This window comes from Zosterops lateralis, assembly GCF_965231275.1.
Source record: "Zosterops lateralis genome assembly, chromosome: Z".
In the NCBI taxonomy this organism is placed as follows: Eukaryota; Metazoa; Chordata; class Aves; order Passeriformes; family Zosteropidae; genus Zosterops; species Zosterops lateralis.
In genome coordinates this window covers 71,264,851-71,286,661 of record NC_139800.1, presented here as the reverse complement: position 1 = coordinate 71,286,661, position 21,811 = coordinate 71,264,851, and the positions used below count along the sequence as shown (strand labels likewise).

General features: G+C 37.3%; 1 long non-coding RNA gene across 1 annotated transcript; it reads left to right on the top strand.

Annotated features, from left to right (window-relative positions):
- Positions 1-44: 44 nt before the first annotated feature.
- On the top strand, positions 45-20,317 carry LOC310923012. The gene is made up of 3 exons (XR_014592530.1): positions 45-208; positions 8,613-8,728; positions 20,077-20,317. It is a non-coding gene; the product is annotated as an uncharacterized lncRNA (long non-coding RNA).
- Positions 20,318-21,811: the final 1,494 nt, after the last annotated feature.

Genomic DNA, 21,811 nt, shown 5'->3' with positions numbered 1-21,811 from the left:
ACTTTCCTCTTAACTCAATGTTTTGTTGCAAACTCTAGTTTAAATTCAGCTACCAGGTCCAGACAGGCCAATAAAGTTTGTGGCTGGAAACATTTTGCCATTTCAGCACACTAAGTGTTCCTGCAGCTACTGGCTGTTTGGAAGGGAACAGGAGAGAGAGGAACAAAGATGTGTGATGGAATCCTGGAATCAAGGGCAATAAAATCAGGTAAAAGTTTTCTTATACCATAGTGTAAGAGGAAAAATATATAAAAGGGGGTTCAGACAAAGGAATAACTTGACTGGCTTAGATAGACTAAATCAGAATGGCTGTGATGGTATTCAAACAGATTACAGGCTAAAAAAATTCTTGTTTTAGAAGGGACAGGAAATATACAAAATGGGAAAGAATGGGCACATTTCTCTTTTATTTAAATACCTCCAGCTCCATTCAGCCTATTCCTAGCATCATGTCCAAGAAAAATGTCTCTGTCATCAATTGCACGGGCAGCAATGACAACATTCCCATTCCTCCCCCTGATCCTCCAATTCCCAGTCACTGGCAAATACTGATTTGTATTTTGTGCAGCAGTTGGGGTGTTTTCTTTTGCAATCTCCTATGAATGTAAATATGCCCTGAAAATTCACACCAAGATGCACATTCATTTTACCTAACTGTTGATTTATTCTAACTGCCACAATGGTTATTTGTATTTTGAAATGGAGAGTTTCCCAGTTCCTTTTTGTTTGTCAAAAAGTTCTCTTTTCAAAAAGTAAGTTTTTTTCTCTTTTTGTTTTATTTTTACATCCATCACGTAACAATCATCTCTTTTTTCTTAACTGCTGCATCTTTTTTTGTTCTCTTCACATCCTATTTTCACATCAAAAAGCTTTGGTCATTTCTGTGTTTGAATTAATTCTGAAAACAGAGGAAGTTTTTATTTGCAAACACCACTTCATTTTTACCTTCCCTTCACCTGTTTTTCCTTTCCTTGTTCAACTATCGTACACTCCATCTTGCTCCCTACTCTCCAGGAGCAAAGTAGAGAATGTTGTTTATAGGAAGCTGAATCATGAACCTGTCCTCCAGAGAGATGTGCCTGTCCCCTCTCTGACTTTTACAGGTTTGCCAAGGGTGAGAAAGTTGGTCACCTGGGAACTTGTGTTCTGAGATGATTTAGTAAGCACAGGAATGCAGCAGAGGGGAAGAAAAATAGAGCTAAAGCTGACTGACTATTCAATTATTAATCCTATTCATAAAAAATTTAACCTCTGTTTTGTTTAGCAAATAGTTTGGAAACTTGTCCATTCCTCCCCTATGTGAAGTATTTGCTATTTGAAATGTCTGAAAAACGTTTTTCAGATTGAATGTTTGTCTACACTTTCATCCTTCATCATTTGGTTTTGGTGTAGCATTGTACATAGACAATTGGTTCAGGCAACAATCAAGACACCATGGCCAGAAAATTTTAAATGGAATTGTATCATTGAGGGTGAAGGCAATACTCCAAAACTTTTTTCAAGATCGCTTTTGCAAATTTCCAGCCATGGCAAAAATTATGAGCTGACTGAATTCACCCACATTTAATACAGGTAAGTAAATTCAGAGAAAGCTCAGGACCACACAACATCCAGACATGTCTTGAAAAACCTCCTGAGATAGGGCCATCACAGCTGCCTTGGGTCCCTGCTCCTCTGCCAGGCTCACTACATTGTAGTTCCTTTTATCTTTTTTCAAATCAGAATCTTCCCCTTTTCAGATTATAACTATTGCTGCTTGTCATAAAACAAACCAAATCAGATTTTCTAATCATCAGGTGTCACAGAACCAATAGGGTGGCCCTGGCTGGAAGGGACCACAGTGGGTCATCTGGTGCCACCTCTCTGCCCTAGCAGGGCCATCCCAGAGCATGTTTTTGTCCTGATGGTTCAAGAATTTCCTCAGTGAGGGAAATTCCACAGTCTCTCTAGGCAACCCCATCCTTGAAGCTAATCTCATCTCCAGGTGTCCTATAAAGCATTGGGCCTATTGAAAAATCTGGCTTGTGTTTTCACTCTTTACAGGTGCAATTTAAAACTGGGTCAGTTAAACCTCACTTAAAACTATTTAGATATGGGATGTATGCAAATTCCCCTCCTTTCTGGCAGTTTTAAGGAGCCAATTTTACAATAAGCTAATAAGAAGGAAGACCTCACATAATGGTGAGTTGTTCCAGAATATTTCTCATTACATTTCCTGACCCTAAGACCACTTGCTGTGACTTCTCCCTAAAAGTGTGCACACATACACACTACAATTCCACATATCCACAAGCTTTTCTATGGAGACAATAATAAATGAGCAGTAGAAAGGAAGAGCAAGTAAATCACTTATGTGATACAATTAACCTCTTTGAGTGAGTAAGATAATCAACTGAATAAATTAATCTAAGGAATTACTGACCAGTCAATAGCTCTGTAAAAGGGGTCTTAATTTGTTTGAGAATGTATCAGCAAAGGTCTGCTGCTCCAAAACAAGGAAGCAAAACAGTGGATCACACAAACTAAACTGGCCACACAATGCAGAGAAAACTATACCTGGAAGCCTAGGAGTCCAGAAAAAATAATAAAACCCTTGGTATTTACTACATAAAAATTGAAAAAAAACCAAACTAGAGTCACTTAGATTAAGAACGGAATAACAGTCTTAAAGCATGGAAGAACTGTTCCAGAGTTGTGCAGATGAGCAATTATCTTAAACTGCATCATGATGTTGATTTTTTTTTTCTCTTGAACTCAGATAATTAGCTTTTATCCTGGAACATGAGAAGCATCTTATCTCATGGTCTTGCCTTCTTTGTTAATGATCTTTAGCTAATTAGAATTTGGGAAATTAGAAGCTGAAAATGTACTCAGAGACCAATTGACACAGAAGTCATCTGCATGACTGAGAGAATAAGTCCAGGCTGGTCATAGCCTGTAAATCATTCCCTTGCTGCAAAACTCCAGCAGCAATGAAGATAAACAATTACACTTTGCAAAACAACAGCTACGTTGTTCCTCCCTATATCAGGGAGCCCTATTTTATAAGCCTGGTACTAAAACTCAAGGCTCAGCTTTTATCTCAGTGCGGAGTGAACCCTAATTGCTGCTCCCAGAAGGTGTGGAGAGCCACATCTCTGGATGTATAGTCTGAAAAGCTCTCTTAAAGCCATAAACTGGTTGGTTTTTTTTCACTATTGAGCATACTGCTTTCTCCAGAAAAATGTCTTATATCAAAGCTTTTGTCAGTATTCCTATTAAAACCAATTCTCAACGTTTACCTGTTTAATTTGTTTTCATTTTCTTGCTCTTATTCTCATTCTTGGCCTCTTTTGTCTTCATCTATTTTAAAATATTAATATTTTAAAATACTAACTAAATAACCTGCTAGTGACAAGGCATTCTAATAATATCATACTGTATGTCCAGAGCAAGATAAAAGTTATGAGGAAAGCTGAATGGCAAAATAAATTCTCAGCCCACTAATTCACCTAAAAAGCAAAATGTGGATATCTTTTATAGTGATAAAGATCCTTCTGGACTGTAATCTCTAAAAGCTGATTTTCACAAATGGTGTTTCCATAAATGCTGTCACAAAGTTATACCCAAAAGTCAAACTCAGCTGCTGCACAGTCTGCAGCTTATTTAACAGTACACAGGGAAACTCTAATCACTAATTTGTCAGAACATAGCAAAACAATGGTGCAGAAAGTGGCTTCACATAATCTGCCTTTAGGCACCAAAATCAGGAAATCAGATAAGGGGGTAACTAAATCATTAGTTACTAAATAATTACTAAATCAATTGGGTAGGTAGGATGGAAAACAGGGCTCCTCTCTACTGATGAAAGGAAATTTCAAGTCCTGGAGCTTTTCCCTTTTTATTTGGACACTGAGCATAAAAGCATTCTCAGAAAATTTCTGTCTGAAAAATGGAATAGCAATATCCTCTGCTCTTCCTTCAAGGACTATGGTCACTAAAAGCAAACAAACAAACAAACAAGCAAAACTAAACAAAAAGCCCCAACACTCAAATTCCCAGTTTTTCAGCCAAGGACCTTGCTATTTTCACCCCTGAGGCAACACTAAGGTAAACATAAGATGCAGCAAGGTGGTAATTATTGTCTGACTCTGTGTCATAATTATTCCCACGAATTTTGTGTCCAGTTTTACAACCCTTTGGGAAGTGGTGACCGTTTATTTTAACAGTACTGCTGTGGAGTTGCTGACCCTCCCCATTCTGGGAATGCAAAATGGAGCATCCCCTGGTGAGACTCACAGCTGCTTGGGCAGCCTGAACTTCATCTTTTGCTTGTGTTCAGCCCCAGAAATACAGAACCTGTAATTTCAAACACTTAACGAAGAAAACAGTGGATAAGGAAAGAAAATTTATTTTAAATAGTGAGTACCAATTTTCATTGTCTGTTTTTCTTCAAACCCATCAGAATTTATTTTGTCTAAGCTGTACATTTATTTAACAAATGGCTATGTCAGAACTGTTTATTGTTTAAAAACAGCATAAAAAGATGTCATACCCTATATATCATGATGGATAAAGTAGTTGCGGCATCAAATGTAAATTTTTGATGTTGTCTCAATTTCTCCTAATCCAAATTAATTTGTAAAGCTTATAAAGCCAAAATTGTACTGCAGCTAAATCCTACCACAATGCTGTTTCTAAGCAAACAGTTCCTTTTCCCTTGGTAAAACTGAGGCTCAGTCAGCCTTATTCAGTAAAACTGCAGCATATTTGGTGGTGCATGTTATAGCCAGTGGGACCTGAAACAACAATAATATGTATTCCCAAACGTAGGCAACAGTGATTTAATGCTTTGAATAAAGCACAGTAAAAAAAAAAATCAGAGATCTGTAAAACTTTCATGTCACATGATCACAGTTGATCAAGCTTTTTGCCACCTGGTGTCGTCCTGGGAAGACTTTACAGGCTCTTGCACTTAGAAGACTCCTTTTTTTCAAGCTTGTTCTGAAAACATCACTAGAGCAGGGACTCATGCTGGAGAGCTGGGTAGTAAGGGGCATCCCAGATGTCAGCATATCTTAGTAAAGCTGGTATAAATCCATTAATAAAGTAATTCCTGCATGGCAGGAGACACATAAAACTCTAGTACCTTCCTTACTCTGGGGAACAACTGATAAGGAGAAACAAGGGCAATTATACCTTCAAGAAGTCCTTGTTATCACTGATATGATAAAACTGCCTTATTTTCTCCAAGGAAGTTCTAAATAGCCAAGAAAGAGCAGACAGAAAAATTAAAATCTTCCCTTAGAATATGCCCTAAAGGTGATAGTTTGCTTTATTAATTTGCTTTAACTCACTTACATTGCAAATTTCTTAGTCTGAACTTCTCAGGACAGAATGAGAGACTCAAACAAGAACATTTTGCTTTCTTTTCTGTAAACTATCAGTTTTTTGAGTTAACAGGTCATTTATGACCATACTTTATGCAAAGGGCCACAAATGGAGAATCTTGTTCAGCTATGTCATTCTAACATGTAAAAAAAATAAGATGTTCTGCATTTTCATGGCTTCTATATTTAGCTCAGTTCAAGCTCATAGAAACTACACTGTCTCTGATATTTGACCTCCTAATTGCTCTACTAAAAACTGGTTTAAAATTGATCTCCTGAATGATAGTCTGCCAAAGGCATAACAGCTTTTCTGTCAATCTTTAAAAGAGACGACAACATAAGGCCTCTCCAGAACAAAAATTCTGAATGAGAGGAAAAAAAAAAATATAGTTACCATTACTAAAAAACTCAAAATTATTCCACCAGCTTTTTAGCGAAGAATACTTTCATTGTTTGTGACACTGGAAAGAACATATCTAAAATACAAAGTTAAGATTATCTGCATGCTTCCTATAGTAAAAGTTTTGAGGGATAATATCTTTTTTATTATTATCATTTTGTATAGTACAGGTGAAAAAACTTAAAATCTGAGTCATTAAGTTCTTGCCATGGGTTCTCAAGGGAAGAGCTGCACAGATACGAAAAAAGTGAGAGAGAGGTGGGGTAAAAAGCCCTGTTGTGATTGACTGCAGTAATTTACTTCATCTTGCTCTACACAGATCTCCTGTGATTTTGATTTGCCACTCACCAATTGCTTTATTATGATAGTTATCAACTATCACACATATCAACAACAGACTTAGGTTTTAGCTGGAGCTAGATGGCCAATACAGTGATCCAGGGAAGAACCTATTTAAAAAAAAAAAAAGGTTTTTCTTCCAGGTTATGTTGTGAAGGATTGCAGACAGAGGCAGTTGACATGGCAAGGACACCTGAAGTATATTAAAACTGTTTACAGCAATGTATTGATGGCATACAGTCAGTGATGGTCCCTGAAAGGAAGCAATTAATACCTGGGCTTCAAATTCAATCTTTGTGCAATTATTTCACACTTGCTTAGCTGGCATTTCTGCCAGGTGTGTTATCCTGAATGTAGCTTGCTGCTAATGCTTCAGGGAACCCAAATTTCATACTCATTTACTCAGTAATTTTTTAGTGGGCTTGCATAGGTCCCCTTCAAGAAATGTCCTAAATCCAGGTCTTGCTGAGGCTGGGAGAATGGGAGGGTTATCCCAGATACTGGGGAGAGGTGACCTGGCCACACAACAACCTGAGGAGTTTGCCTAAGCTCCAACTCACCAAACTCGTCTGCACTGAAAGTTTGTAAGTAATTTTCAGCAAAATTACCCTATATTCCAGTTTATGGTTAGTTTCATACACTTTCCCCAGACTAAACACAGTGTCCTCTGTAAAATACCTTCTTTATGTATGACAGAAATTTTTAACTGGAGCTGCAAGTAACATCATCACATTTATTCATGTACTCTATGTTAGTCAAGCTTCCAGTTTTCCAAGCAAAATTTTTCCCTTCTCCCCTCCTGTTGTTTTACAAAGCCTTGTTGAATGGGGAAATGGTAGAAGAAAGTAATGAAAAATTCTGGAGGTTTTGATGGAGACCTTTTTTTTTTTCCCCATAAGAGTCCCCCTTCCATTTATATGGGCAGATAATGAATCAGCTGGTAAGTGTCTGAAGTTTTAACCCTGAACTGAATAAATAACCCAGGAAATAATGATTTTGTTCAGTTAGATGATACATGTGTAGTCCCTGTTCTTTAATTTCTAGATTTTTCATTTTCTTTTACTTTACTGGCTATCCAACAGGACAGTGGTGAATGTAAAGCATTGATGCCATTGACATTTGACCTGCTATAAGGCAAATGTAACAGTGTTAAAATTATCTACATGATGTAGACAAGCATATATGAACTTCTATGTGAAAGCATTCCCAACCTTTAGTTATTTTTCTCTCAAAGAGAAATCTGTCTTTTAAAGACTCCTATATAACAAAATATTGTTTAACTATTCAATATCATTTCTAGCAGAAGTTATTCTCAAATATTTCCAGATTACTTGATGATTAAATAGAATCTTTTCTTTGCTACCCAAATTTCTGTCTTGGGGAAGAGTGTACAGTATTCCTAAGGGACTTTGTCTCTGTGGTGTTCTCCAAGAGCACAAAAGGAAATAAATAGTCATTAGAATGATCATTTATAAAGACAGTGGAAACTATTTCTGACAAAATAATCAGTATTGTATTCTAGTTGCTAGGACTGTTGATTGTACCACAGGAAGAACACAGAAGAAAATCTCATCACAAAGGCAGACTTATATCATTCTGGGGAAAAAAATTATGTCTTTGCAATGCTATGCTTGTTTTTAATCTAAAGCTACTTTAGAGTTCCATTCAACTTGTGTAAGCTTGATTTAGGAGTGCAGCTCTAGGTCAAAGAAGACTAACAGTATCCAAGCAACATGATTAAATAAATTATACATTTCAAGTTTTCTTACAGAAGAAGAAGGTTTACCTAGCAAAAGTGAGAATAAGTGAAGGGAGAACACAACAGCTCAACTCAAATTCTACATGTATCACGTTCCATCTAAATTTGTTTTGGATTTTTTTGATTTGTTTGTTTTTTGATTTTGTTTTGGTTTGGTGTGGTTTGGTTTGGTGGTTTTTTTTTCTTTTGGTTTGTTTTTTTGGGGTTTTTTTTTGGGGGGGGGTGGTTTGGGGGGGGTGTTTGTGGTTTTGTTTTTGGGTTTGTGCAGTTGTTTGTTTGGTTTTTTTCCCCATATTTTCCAAATGTTTGATGGTCCAGAACACCAAGTTTCCCAAAGTATTCAGAGCAGGTAAAGAGTTCATCAGGAGAGGTAAAAGGTACTGCACAGAATGATCTGGAGTGAAAAGGGTACAGAGTTCTCATTATTATTCAAATTCTAATATCACTTGTAGAAGTTGTCATTACATCATAATCTTCTTATCTGCCCCGTGGTATATATAACAGTGCATCTGCTGAATATACCCATCTGGTTTTTAACATTCTGCACACCCAAAAAACATTAAACCAAATTAGAATTTAATTTATCATCATTGAACATATTTTTATTTTACCTTTTGTCTCACCTGAATTCTGTAAGAGGGAGGCCTCCTTATTCTCAGAAATGCCCTTCTACAGGAACTTTTTTTTTTTTCTGGATACAACTTCGTTCCTGTTTGAAATGCAAATATATATTTTTAATTTTCAGTGACCTGAAAATTCCACAGATAATTTCTGATGGAAATACCAGCACAAAACACTTCAGTTTCTGCAGCTTTATGCTTAGATTCTGGAAGTATAAAAAGACTGGTGATCCTTGAAAAGGTAAGAAAATTGTTTGCACTGAATCAAGCAATAGGCAATTATATGGGGAAACAAAATAAGAGGAAGAAATTAACAGTTACTTCAGTTCTGTGTCTCATGAATTATAGCTGGGACCCCTAAACTCTGAATTAAATGCTATGGGAAGAAAAAGAAGATTAGTAAACACAGATTCTCCCTACCCCATGTTCCAGTTTTTGGTTTTTTGGTTGTTTTGTTTTGTTTTGTTTTGTTTTGTTTTGTTTTGTTTTGTTTTGTTTTGTTGGTTTGGTGAGGTTTTGTTTGCTTGTGTTTGGGGGGTTGTTTGGTTGGTTGGTTTGTTTTGTTTTTTTTGTTTTGGTTTGGGATTTTTTTTTTGGTGGTGGGATTTTTTGGAAGGGGAGGGCGTTGGGGGTTGGTTGGTTGGGTATTTTTGGGTTTATTTTGTTTTGGGTTTTTTGGGAGGGTGAGATTTTTTTTGTTCGGTTTTTTGTTTATTTGTTTGTTGTTTGGTTGGTTTTGGTTTTTTGGGGGTGTTTTTAGAGCACAGATCTCTTGCAAGCACATCCACAATCTGGAACAGCCCAGCCCTGCTTTTGCACAGATGGTCTGTTGAGTGCTACCAGCTCTACACATATATCACTTCTCATTCAGACAGTTTACTGGAGTTGAAGGCACTTAATAAGATAATTTTGGACACTCCTGTTTTCTTGGCAAATCTAGAGGGGAAAAAAAAGTGCTTGGTTTAATGGGCATGACAGAAGTTTAAGTTGCATGCCTGGAGTTTAGAAACAGCACCTGTGTGCAATAAAAAGAAAGTGCAAGGCAAAACAAGTTCATAACTGTAATATCATGCAGAACCTAGGAATTAAGCCCAAGGAAGAAAAGCCACACACCTGATCCCTGAAATAATCAAAGAAGAAGGACAAAGGCAGATCAGTGTGAGAAGAAAAGAGTATTTTCCTTTGAGACCAGCCAGGTGCTCAGAAAATACCTGCATTAGGCATCACTGCCTGTTCTTTTAGCACAGTGACATCTAAGGGTGCCTGTGCTAATGCCTAGGGAGAAATCCTTCCTCATGCCCTCTTGTACTGCTGAGATCTTAAACCCCCTGCAACTCACAGGAGAGCAAGGGAACTGCTGCACTTTTATCATGTAATTTTTGTGCTCCAATATGGACCCTTAGCTGGTTTGACACCAGTTATCTCTGTGACTGTTACTCTCATCTGAACCAGACAGTACAGAAAACTTTGACAGTTTTATAGTGCAATGTGATTTAATGTGATTTGAGCTTCTTACTTTCCCCCCACCTTCAGTAAGTAAATCCAGCCCTGTTTTTTCATCATGGTATAGCATGCAGAGTCCATTGTCTTGGCTAAAAATGTAAATTAATATTATTATTTTCTTCAATCAGAATAAGCTCTCTTACACATAAATTGACCTTCTGAGGGTGACTGAAGCTATGTTCACTAACTATGTAACATGGTTATGCTATATATTAGAACATAATTAAACTTTGCAGTAATACTAGTTATGCATTGCAGTAAAAACTGGCATTTTGTCTCATGTCATGGTGCCAACTCAAAGTGTATAGGGCAATAGCTCAATGGAAATCAGATTCTTCGAATCGGCATGATTTTATCCTTCTGTAATAGGCAAGAGGAGTATTTGGAATGTAAAAGTATTCTCTTTAATAACATGCAGGTATTTGCAATCTTTGGATATTGTAGGTATTGCCTTATCTGAAATTTACAGTGTGCTATCACAAAATTGTACATAATCAGGCAAAGTGTAACCATCTTCCCACTATCATAAAAATCCCTCAAAGTTGTATTTTAACTTACACCCTCACTTTTCAAGGGTTCCTACAAATAATAGCTGTTCACTTCAGACAGCAAATATTTAGGGGTCCGGGGAGAATTTCGTGCACCTCTCAACCAATCTTCCACATAAATTTTGAGCAATATTTCCTGTCTGTGACCCTTCCCAGCTGACTATGAATACTTTAATCTCTCCTGCAAATATTCTCCAGCTCACAAACATGGAATAAAGTATTACCTCTCTCCTCTTACGGGAAAGAAGATTTTTGGGTTTTTTTCTCCCATTTTTGTCCACTTTCCTGCAAACTTCTGGACAAAGTTCTTTTCAACAGCTTCTCTATTTTATTATATGTGACCTTAATCAGTTTCTTTAAGGAAACTGCAAATTAGTTGTCACCGGACAAAAATGTTATGTATTAGGCAAGTATTTATCCAAGTAATTTAACCTGTAAATTTTACTAGTTGTTTTTGCTGTGCAAGGGCACAGCAAATTTTAGGTTGAGCTGTGTATTCTACTCCCTTGAAAATCTAGTACTATATGCAACTTAAGGAAAATTAAAACTTCACGTCAAAATGGATGTGGAATTCTGTCACAGAATGAGCTGCCTTCAAGAGACAGAACTCCTGGCCGTACACAGACATATTTCATGATACCAGTAAAGCTCAAATGATGCAAAGCAGGCCAGGCTTGCACAGTTTCAAAGGAAATTTAAGCAGACCCTAAAAGATACTTGCTCAAAGTTTTTGCAGCAGAACAGTAATTTTAATAACTGATATTTCCATGTATTAGGCAAAGTCTCTGTATCTGAAATGTCCTGTAACAGAAGAAAATGCTCCAAGCAGGAGACTTATTAGAGCTATTGTTAGAGGTAGGGGAATGGACAATGGACAAAAGGTTTTTTTCTATGCTCTACATCACTCGAAAGGTATGTCTCCTCTTTTTTCTTTTTTTTTTTTTTTCTTTTTTTTTAAACTAGTGTTGTGATAAGAGTATAGAACTTTAGCAGGAAAAAAAAAAAGTCAACCCTCCATTCCAGCTGGTCCTCAGAGATCAGAGGGGCTGGGAGCTGGGCTTTGTTTCTCTTTTCATCTTATGTGGCACTATCATCCTGGTCACTTTCATTAAGAACTTCTGTGATCGCAGACTCACAAATAGTGCACCAGCTTCTGATGCCATGAGTGAGTTCATAAAGAACCTGCACTACCCAGAATCATGAACTTTCATGTGAATTCACATGAATTTGACAAAAAATTAATGGATCATTTCATTGAAACAACAGAGGGCAGATTCAGAACTACCGATGAGAGGTGCAGTAGCAACAGAGTGCCAAAGTGTAGTAATAGAGATCTATTAGAGGGATATAGATAATATTATATATATATAATTTTATACATATATATATATATATCTGTGTGTATATACATGGGTATATAAATAATCTACAGATACATACATATATATATATTATATTTTTATAAATTTTATATATTTATATATTTATATATAATACAATCTGTCTATAGACACAGATAATAAACATTCCCACACCTGCTCCAACACAGCTGGAAGCACAGAACTTACCCAAAGGTGAGCCTTCAGGAAAACAAGAGAAGAGACAGGACCTGTGGACTGATCCCAAGCGAGCAGCAGTGTTTCCCCCTCTCCCTTTTCTCCACCAACACACCTTTTATAGTATAATTTTTGCCCTTCCCAAAGGGGTGGAATGGTCACTTGTAATAGGATGGAATGTTGGTGACTGTGGTCATACGTGTAAGGCATGTTATCCTTTTTTCTTCATTTGCATTCTTAGGGGAGTGAAAACTAATGCGTAAATGAAAGCCTCAGTTGGTTTTGGTCAGAATTATAGTTGATACAAAAGGTAAAATAAACACTTGGGTCCTCCTCCACTCTCTGAGGCAGCAGTAGAGGCTCTCTGACCTTCAACAGAGGAATTTCTCATTATCTCCTTAACAAACCAGATTTATAACAAGGCTTGTTTCTTACAGTGAAGGGGGAGTGAGGCCAGAGGCTAGAGCTGAGATGCAGATGTTGTCCTGTGCCTCACTGAAAGATCAGCTGAGAGGACTCACTTCACTCCAGATATATTTCAGTCTTCAGGCCTTGCCTGAGCCAGGTGCAAGATAAGCACAAGGCCTAGCTCATGTTATTCTTCATCAATTCTTCCCCAAATTAAGGCAACTCTGAGGCAAATCTGAAAATTTACCACAATCTGCCAGCTATTATGTAGCGCAGACATTCACAATTACTTGTTTAAGCAATTTTTTTAACTTAATTGCTTGATTACATTCAAACTTACTTAAGGATATTTACCCTTAAAATAGGTCTTTTTCAAAATAGGGGTAAACTCATACAACATTTACTCCAAGGAAGGACAATTTGCACAATATAAAACTGTTTTAAGTTTTTAGGCTAAAGGTATCAAAAGAAATTCAAAGCATTAAAATAAATCAGTCACTTGAAAGTGTAATAATAATTAACAGTTCTACAGAAAAGTTGTCAAACCTGTATTACTAAAATCATTTAGGAACATGTTAAACTAACAGATTTTAAAGCACAGATATTTTTGTTCATGCCTCAGAAAAGGCAGAAAGATCAATGTGAGACAATGTGTTGATAGGCAGCAGTCACTATTTTCTAGGATTTAACAAAAAACAGGATTATCATAGTTCTAGCTATCCAAGCTATAGTGTCTTGGTAGATTGTCAAAACTGGAAATACAGCCACATTCCCAATTTTCTTTTTAAAAGGGTTTTCAAAGGTGTGACTTTGATTAGAAATATGCAGGACAGGGAGTAAAGGAGGTGCAAAGTATCCCCTACTGAGATTTAAGAAGGAAAGCACCTTTTACACCAGTTTCATCACTAAATTCATGTGAGAAAAGAATACCCAGTCAGAAGAAAACAGAGTGCTCTTGGATGAAAAAGGGGCACAAAAAGATTTTAGGAACTAAAATGGGTAACTTGGTGGAAGGCCGGTTCACTTGGCATTTTGCAGACCCCTGTGAGGAGATTGGCACCCTATCCAGTGTCTGTGTAAGCTCAGCACAGGAGGAATCAGAAAAAAAGAGATACTTATGCAGAAAAGACTTGTGGCCACACAAAAATATAGTTATGACAACAAGGACCAATATACCTTTTTTTAAGCAGATGAACTGCCTGCAAATGTAATTCTGATTCCTAGGAAAAATTTTGGTGTGAAAATGCATCTGGCTTTCTTCAACCTCCTTTGTAACCAATCCAAAAAGAAAGACAGATGCCTCAAAAATACTGCAATTTGCAAGTGTTCTACAATGGGCAGTGAGCATTGAGAACCTGACTCACTCTTCTAATGAGGGGAGCAGGGGGAACCACAGGAGACACCCTGTGGGACACTACAGAACCCTCACAGAGGTGCACACCTGTGGTCTTGCTCTTCAGGAAGCAAATACACTATTTTCTGTAAAGCATATCACATCCTCTTTTTTTTCTATAAACAAGGAGGATTGAGGAAATCAAGGACTGATTGTCTGCAAGCACTTCAGCTGCAGAAAACAATCCCCTATCTGCTGTTAGCTGTTTCTAGCTCCCCAAGAAGATGCAGCAGGACACAGGCCTGTGCAGTTCTCATTTTCTAGACAAAGGAGAGTAGCATGGTATTCCTTTCCTAATCCTGTGGAGAGGGAAAAACAAAACATATTTTTCCAATAAAACATATTTTTCCCACAAAACACCTTAAACTCTTGAATTTTGTTACCTGATAAAAGCTGCCTTTCAAATATATGCTGTTCAAACATCTCCAGAGAATCATAAGAAAGAAGAAAAGGAAAAGAAGGAAAAAGGAAAAGGAAAAAAAAAAAGCCATAACAATAAAATAAAATCTTAAAAATTTTTAAAAGACTATTCCTTATGCTGGAGAAAAAAGGGACAACCGAAAAGCATGGGAATCACAGAAGTTCAATATAAAAACCTAAGAATTAACAAGATAAATATTTTTCTATTTAAAAGCTTGTGCTTACACCCTGAACAAGTCACAGTTTTAATTCAAATTCTTGAAAGCCCACCTTTGTATTTGCTTTTTCAACCAAATTCTTCTAACTGCCTGGTGAGGAATGCCTGTCTCCTAAATAATGTGCAGAAGTAACTGCAAGCCAATCAAACTTATGTGAATAAAGTTTTTGTGCCTTTCTTTTTATTAATTTAACAAAAAGGATTCTAATTCTTGCATTTAGAATATACCCATTTCTGCTATCATCAATGTTATTCTATCATAGATACAAACTGAAATACAAAAAAACCCATTTTTAAATTTTAAGGGAAAAAAACAAGAAATCTACACTTTTATTACAGAGAGACTGGGAAAACCCTGGAGCAGGATTTGTAGAGTTTCCATCCTTGAAGATGTTCAAAACCCAGCCAGACCTGACTGTGAGAAATCTGCTCCTCCTCTGTCTGGTTTGTGGGGTTGAGCAGATGATCTGCAGAGCTGCCTTCCCACCTCAATTACTCTGATACAGGAAAAAGAATGTACCAGAAAGGGAAGGAGATTCTGAAACAGATGCAGCTGCTCACAAACAAATCCTTTGTTTCAGAAGGAAAGAAGAACAGTGGTAAAATACAGTGTATTTTACAACCATCTGGTGCTTTCTGAGGTTTTTATGTGTGCTGCCTGTCTTGATTGCAATTCCCTATGAAGAGTCCAATAGTCTGATGTATAAGATAAGCAGATCTACTTTACACAGAGTAGGCTATGTGATGGAAAGTCAAATTAGAGTATAGAAAAAGACTAAAAGGATAGAAGAAAGGAAGAAAGCATTTGTAAAAATACTAAGTTTTCCCAGTGGTAAATAAATATAATTGTGATTAAAGGGTCAAAGTTCTTTCCCACTGTCCTGTTTCAGGTATGTTTGTGCACTCTAACACATTACAATCTTTTTGTTTGCTAGTTTTCACCTAGGTTTGTATGCAACAATAATTTACTTAATTGCCACAAGAACAAGATTCTTTTAAATTGACAAAAAATGTTCAGTCTGAGCTGGCAAAAATTTTAAAGCAATAACTTTCTGGAAGTGTTACTGCACTTGCTTTCTTGCTTACTGAGTGTTCCCCGTTGTTTTTGTGTGCTTTTGAGAAGCTTTTGTGCGCTTTTGAGAAAGTGGCACCTTCCAAACTGACCTCCCCCATCACAGCAACCACTTCCAACAGCCAGCTTTCTGACAAACAAATTTTCTGATGGTAAAGACACTTAGAGACTAAACACAAGTCGACTTTTATTAGTCAAGGCCACAAGTAAAGCTGACACAGGTGACAGGATGACACCTGGGATAAGGATGGCCAGAAACCATTCCATCCCCCCTCCTCCTCTTATTTTCCCAAGATCAGCTGGTTACTCAAGTGCTTCAATTTCAAATCACCATCTGTTAACAGCATCCACACGAATGCCTCTGGGAAATTTGTAATGTTAGAGTCAGTTGCCCTGGAAATGTCCTTCAGTTTCACAGTAAATGAGGAGCTGTAAAAGCTAAGGCATAGTACTGGAAAGTTTAAAAGGCAAAACAATGTCGGACCTCTGCAGTCCAGCAGAAGGAATATTTAAGCTTTGCAAACATCTGTCTTTTTCTGAAGTTTGTCTTTAATGGCCTCGCAGAAAGACTAAATTCTCTCACTATTCAGAAAATCATTCTTTAAGAAGTCATTAAGAGAAAAGGGAGATAATTTGGTCCTAGTTAATTAAAAACTCTCCTGGCTATGTTAAGGATGGGTTTGTGTACCTTTTTGTGAATACCTAAGTATTCTAGGGGATGTGATGGAACTTAGGTCTTCTTAAAATTTAATAATCTTGGAAGGAGACTATTGGGCAACACAGCTAGGGATGTAAGTGCTAGAGGTTAAAAAAAAAATGAAACAAAATACTTTGAAAAGCAATATTCTCAGGTTGAAGGCATAAGCTTCTCCTGACCTGCCAAGAATTTTGGTGTGGTCTCCCTTCTGTGCTCTAGAGGAAACATGAAAAGGGTTACTTAGCAGTAACAGAGAAGCAAAGAGGTTACTGAGGCCTACAGAACTTCAGTATTATCCACTGGGATACCTGTACAGATAATGACATAAACCTGTAATTAAAATCTTTCAATTTTCTTTTATTTTAAATCTAGCTAGGATAATAAAAACAAAACACAATAACCTTAGTTCTAAGCTATCTCCGTTATCCCAGCTAGCAAATGCAAATTTCATGTTTGACCTGAACAACATTCTGGCTAGCTAGTGAGGAATTTCAGTGAGTTATGAGCACAATTAAAAGCTCATCTCAAATCCTGTGATGACTTTTAGTTTTATGACTGCTATGCTGTAAAGATATATAAGACCCATCATTACCTGTAATATCTGAGCCATAAAGACTTCTCTATGTGCAAACTAAAGATTTTAAAGTCTCTTAGTTCTTAACTGATCTGGTAAGGAAAATAAAACACAGGAGAGTCCAAGTATGAGAAAGCAGCTACAAAATACTTAAGCTAAAACTGTAACTTCTTGTTTCAGGATGAGAATGTTTTAGAGGAATTAAATCTCAGGAATGACTAGAAGATATTGAGTGTACCAGAGTCAGTAAATAACAGTAAAAGTTAAGATAGCAAGAGACGTACTCAGTAACAGCCCTAAGTGCAGTATTTTACCATAATTGAGACAGATAGAAGTGGCAATTATTCTTGTCACTTTCTTCTTCATCATCCTTTCCTTTTTATGAACATGTTAAGATTAAAATCTCATTTTGACCAACACCATCTTGTCCCACATAGGGTGTAAAGAATTTTTAGCTGTAATCTTCAGCTGGCAGAAGGATGCCTCTAACCAGGTCTGTTAAAAACCTCCATGTGAGAAACAATACTCACTTTTAAAATTTTAAAGGTTTATTAAATCTTAACAAAATACAACAAAAGACTGAATAAGAAAAAATTGCAGCCCTAGGAGCTTTGTGACCACCACGTGCTTGTCTACAAAACGGATGCCTTTTATACCCCTGGCCCCAACTAAAATCTTGTCAGTCTTCACCATCCACTGATGGAGATGACTTTCTTCTAACTTGATTGGAGTTGCCATGCTGTGCCTCCTAGTAACAAGCCTTTCCTCCTCCCAAATGTCCCAACTACCAAGGCCATCCAGTGACAACAATACAAAGGTGAGGGGAAAGAAGACTTTGGGGAAAACATACCACAATAACTTAATTATACAGCAATAAAACTTCTCTTAACATATACATAGTATTTGTCCCTTAATTGTGAGAGGCAACCATCACATTACCCATCTATAACATTCATCTCAAGGGTAGATGTTGTTAAGTGCTGGCAATTTGGGGCAGAAAAAGTGCCACTTCAGTCTGTGGAGAAACACTGAAAGACAAAGCTCAGCAAGAAGAGTCTGTGTGGACAATAATTCACCAGAAACAAAAAGTCTGCAGCCTCAGGAACAGGGACAATGAGGGAGCTTGTTGTGCTGCCCTGAGAGAGGCAGGAAACAAAGGATGGAGTAGCCTAATCATGAGTGAAAGCTGAAGTTTGCTTCATTAATTCAAAAATATAGATTGCTTTTCATGCTCTGCATCCTCCAGTGAAGTAAAACTTGTAAATACTTTATACATATGACTGAAGTCACTCCAACCCTGATCATGAAATGACATCAACTTTACCTTGCCCTCACCCTTAAAGGAAATAATATAAGTGTAATTTCAGAAAGGAGGTGTGTCACCCTTCAGTCCTGGGACTGCTGACAGGCTGTACCCATCTCTCCCCATAAGGATTCCTATCAGGTAAACTTTATTCCATGGCAACCAGTGTGCTCATGAATAGTAATTTCTGAATACATGTCAATAAAATGCACCATTTGTGACTCTGTGATTCATCAGTGTTCCCAGACCTAGTCTAAACCACACTGTGAACCTGTGGTTGTGAAAGTTCATATTGAAAATGAGCAGATTTATTGTGTCAAATTGGTTACTCTACAAGATTATCTGTGACTCTGCATCACAAAGGTCTTGCAAGGACTTGGAAGACATAAATTTCAGACTAAGAAGGTCAAGGTCTAGTCAGCCCTGAGCCCAGTAATCTGCGGATAACCTGGAAAGCAAGTGGGTGTTTCTTTCCTAAAACCTTCCCTGGTGTGGTCCCATCATGCCTTAGACTGCAAACAGCAGAGCCCATTCTGTGTCACATTAATTTCTTCCTACCAGCTGCAAGAGACAGATTCCTTCTGGAAACAGCACAAGCTGTAGATCATCTTAAAATGTTCTGTCACAGATTTTGCAGGTGCTGCTCCTTTGCTGAGGGCCATGTGAGAACACAGAGAGGGCCTTTACTGGCTCACTTCACTCTCCTTCAATGACTTTGAAGAAAGATACTGTGGTACAGAAACACAACCAGCTTAGAAAATGAACTTTCAAAGGCAGCAAGTTTAGAAGCATTTCTCTGGTTACCCCTTCCCTGACTTCACCTTGCCCTCTACTGAGCAGGAGGGAATTTTCTTTTAAAGTGGCATTCCTGATCAAAAAAGGGTGAATATATTGGTGATCTACTGCCACAGTTTTATCTCTCAACAAATTCTTTTAAAGTATCATGTATCTTTGAGCAATAGTATCATGTGAGACAGTCTTTCTCTCCTCTTCTTGTTGTCCATAAGTTTTTGCAGAAACATGCAGCAATCAATATCTATCTCTACTGGGCAATATAAATTCTGTTAAGCTTGCCTGAATCAATCATCCATAAGGCCTGATTTAATTGGTCTCAAACTTCTTACAACAGGGTAGACTCAAGATTAATTCAGTTCTGGGCAGAGAAGAGCAGAATTCAGGGTACAAAATCCCCTTTGTTCCCTTTTTTGTACAGCCTGCTGCCAATAAATGTCAGGGTTATCAAAAGGAAAACAAATTTTCTGTCTCTCCTTGTAAGTTATTTCTTCCATTAAGTCACTCTCTAACTTGAGGGAGAAGATTGAGACACACAACAGACAACCAGATGGAGAACAAAGAGGTATAGTTATCAGAAAAGTTAGGGGTGACTCTGACTGCATAGACTTTTCATTAAATACTCCAAGAATCTTGTTGAGTCGTTGAATCTTGGGTTGATGGAAGCATCCAGCCTGGAACTGCAGCAGTTCAGTGAAACTCAAACTTCAGAAATTAGTCCCTGTGCTGAACAGCCTGCACTAATAAGCACGAAGTAACATAGAAGGAGGCACAAATATTTAAAATTTACCTTATTGATTTCAACTTCAGTTCTTCCACTGAGTCTGGGTAACTTTCCATGCCCAACTGTACTACCTCAGGCAAATACTGGTACTCAATTAATTGATCTCTTGCAGTGAATTTTAATGGGAAACTAATGTAATAGATCACATTCATTTCACACTAGGCATTGATGGAAAGTTGATGGGTAGAAGTATGCACTTCTGAAATACTTGACAAAGAACAAGATGTTATGAACCTAGAAACTGTATGGAACTGTGAGTCATTCTGACCAATTACATATGTTAATACTCCACTTTTTTATATCCTTATTGTCTTTGATGCAGAGGAGATCACAGCTTCTGTCAGCCATGGAATCAAAGGTTTCTGAAACTGAAGTGATGGAAAGTTCTTCAGAGGGTGTTGACAACAAGTAAAGACCACCAAATCAGTTGCCATTGGATGCAGATCAAGGCAAATATGGGCCAGAAAGATGCTCTCAGTTTTGATGCCCTGCTAGTAACATCAGGGGAGCACCAAGGACGGATGGGGGTCTGAGCAAGTACTTTGTATTAAATCTTCTGGAAACATGACTGAGTGCATAGAATAAAGCAGTTTGATGCCAACTGGGTCTGTGAGTCATTTGATATTGGATTATGCAACATCTGCAAAACACTGATATCCTTCTTCCTTGTATGTGTAAACAAGACTGAAACTCTTCACTAGAATAAAGCAGAACTAAAATTCTACTTCTTTCTTAGTCAAATGGTTGACTCTGCAAGCAAATAGGCAAGGAATGGTTAGAAGGTTGTCAAAGTTGGGTGCTTTGCAAATGTAGTGAAGGTGCTGCTGTTGAGCATGTGTTCTTGACAACAAACTGGTATATTAAATATTCAAGTTAGAATGTGGCTTGTATTTGATGAAATTTAGTGGAATTATTAATTAACATCCCATATCTTACTTTAGTTTTTCCAGATAGAAAGATGCTGTTTCTCCTGCACCTTGTCCAGAAAAACTCCAGACTGACCACTGAGGAATTTTTGTCATGCAACGAATCATACCCTAAAATACAGCTTTTAGTGACACCAACCAATATTTCAGCCCTGGTTAATTTCTTAGCACTAGGGAGCCATTAGAACATGTTAGTGAGTTATATTATTCTTTATAATTCTATCAATTCCTGCAGGGGTTTTTTAGGTTGTCTGCTGCTTTATAATAATTACTATATCTGTGCCCTTATATCAACAACGGAGTTTACAAAAGCTTGCTTCAGCCTCATAAGGATGGAAATTTTGGAACAATCAGAACCTTCCTCCATCTTGTCATTATCCTCTCCATGCCAGATGTCTCCATGCCATTATTTTGGTGTCTGCACAGTTTTCCACTTTTTGGCTTTCTTTAGTTAAACCAAGGATGGCAACAGGTCCAGTAAGAGGCCTAATTTTTCCTGCAGTTGTTTTTCTCAGTTTTCAGCTGCAGACAATACCTTTTCAAATTCCTTATTCCCTGTTCTTAGGTTTTGGGTTTCAGTCATGAGGACATCTACTCATCTATTGAGCTTTTCTTAGTACTCTCTTTCAAAAGTCAATAATGTTTTCAAAACTTCATTTTTGGATTTAAAAGCAGTATATTCTAAATCCGGAATTTTTGTGGGGAGACAATACACTTTTATTTTCTTTTGTGCACAAAATAAGTTAGTCTCTAACACTGTGCAAATAATTTTTTGTCATTACATTTTAATTTTTTACACACACTTCTATAGATTTTTATCTACTGTACCACTTTATGCTCATTTTCCCAAAATTTTTGCGCCCATTCTATTCCTTCTCAGAATTATGCACCATTACATTTTTGCAGCAGTTCATCCATGGCAATCCTGCTGACTAAACTTTTTTTTTTTTTCTTGTTGCATTAGAGGATGAAATTTGGCAGAAAATAAACCCAGTTGCATTCCACCTGGTACTCAGAGATCAGAGTGGCTGGGTATGGCTGGGCTTCCTTTTTGATTATGACCAATTTGGCACTGTAAGTCTGGTTTCATTCCATAAGGACTTCACAGTTGCTGATTCATGAGTAGTGTTG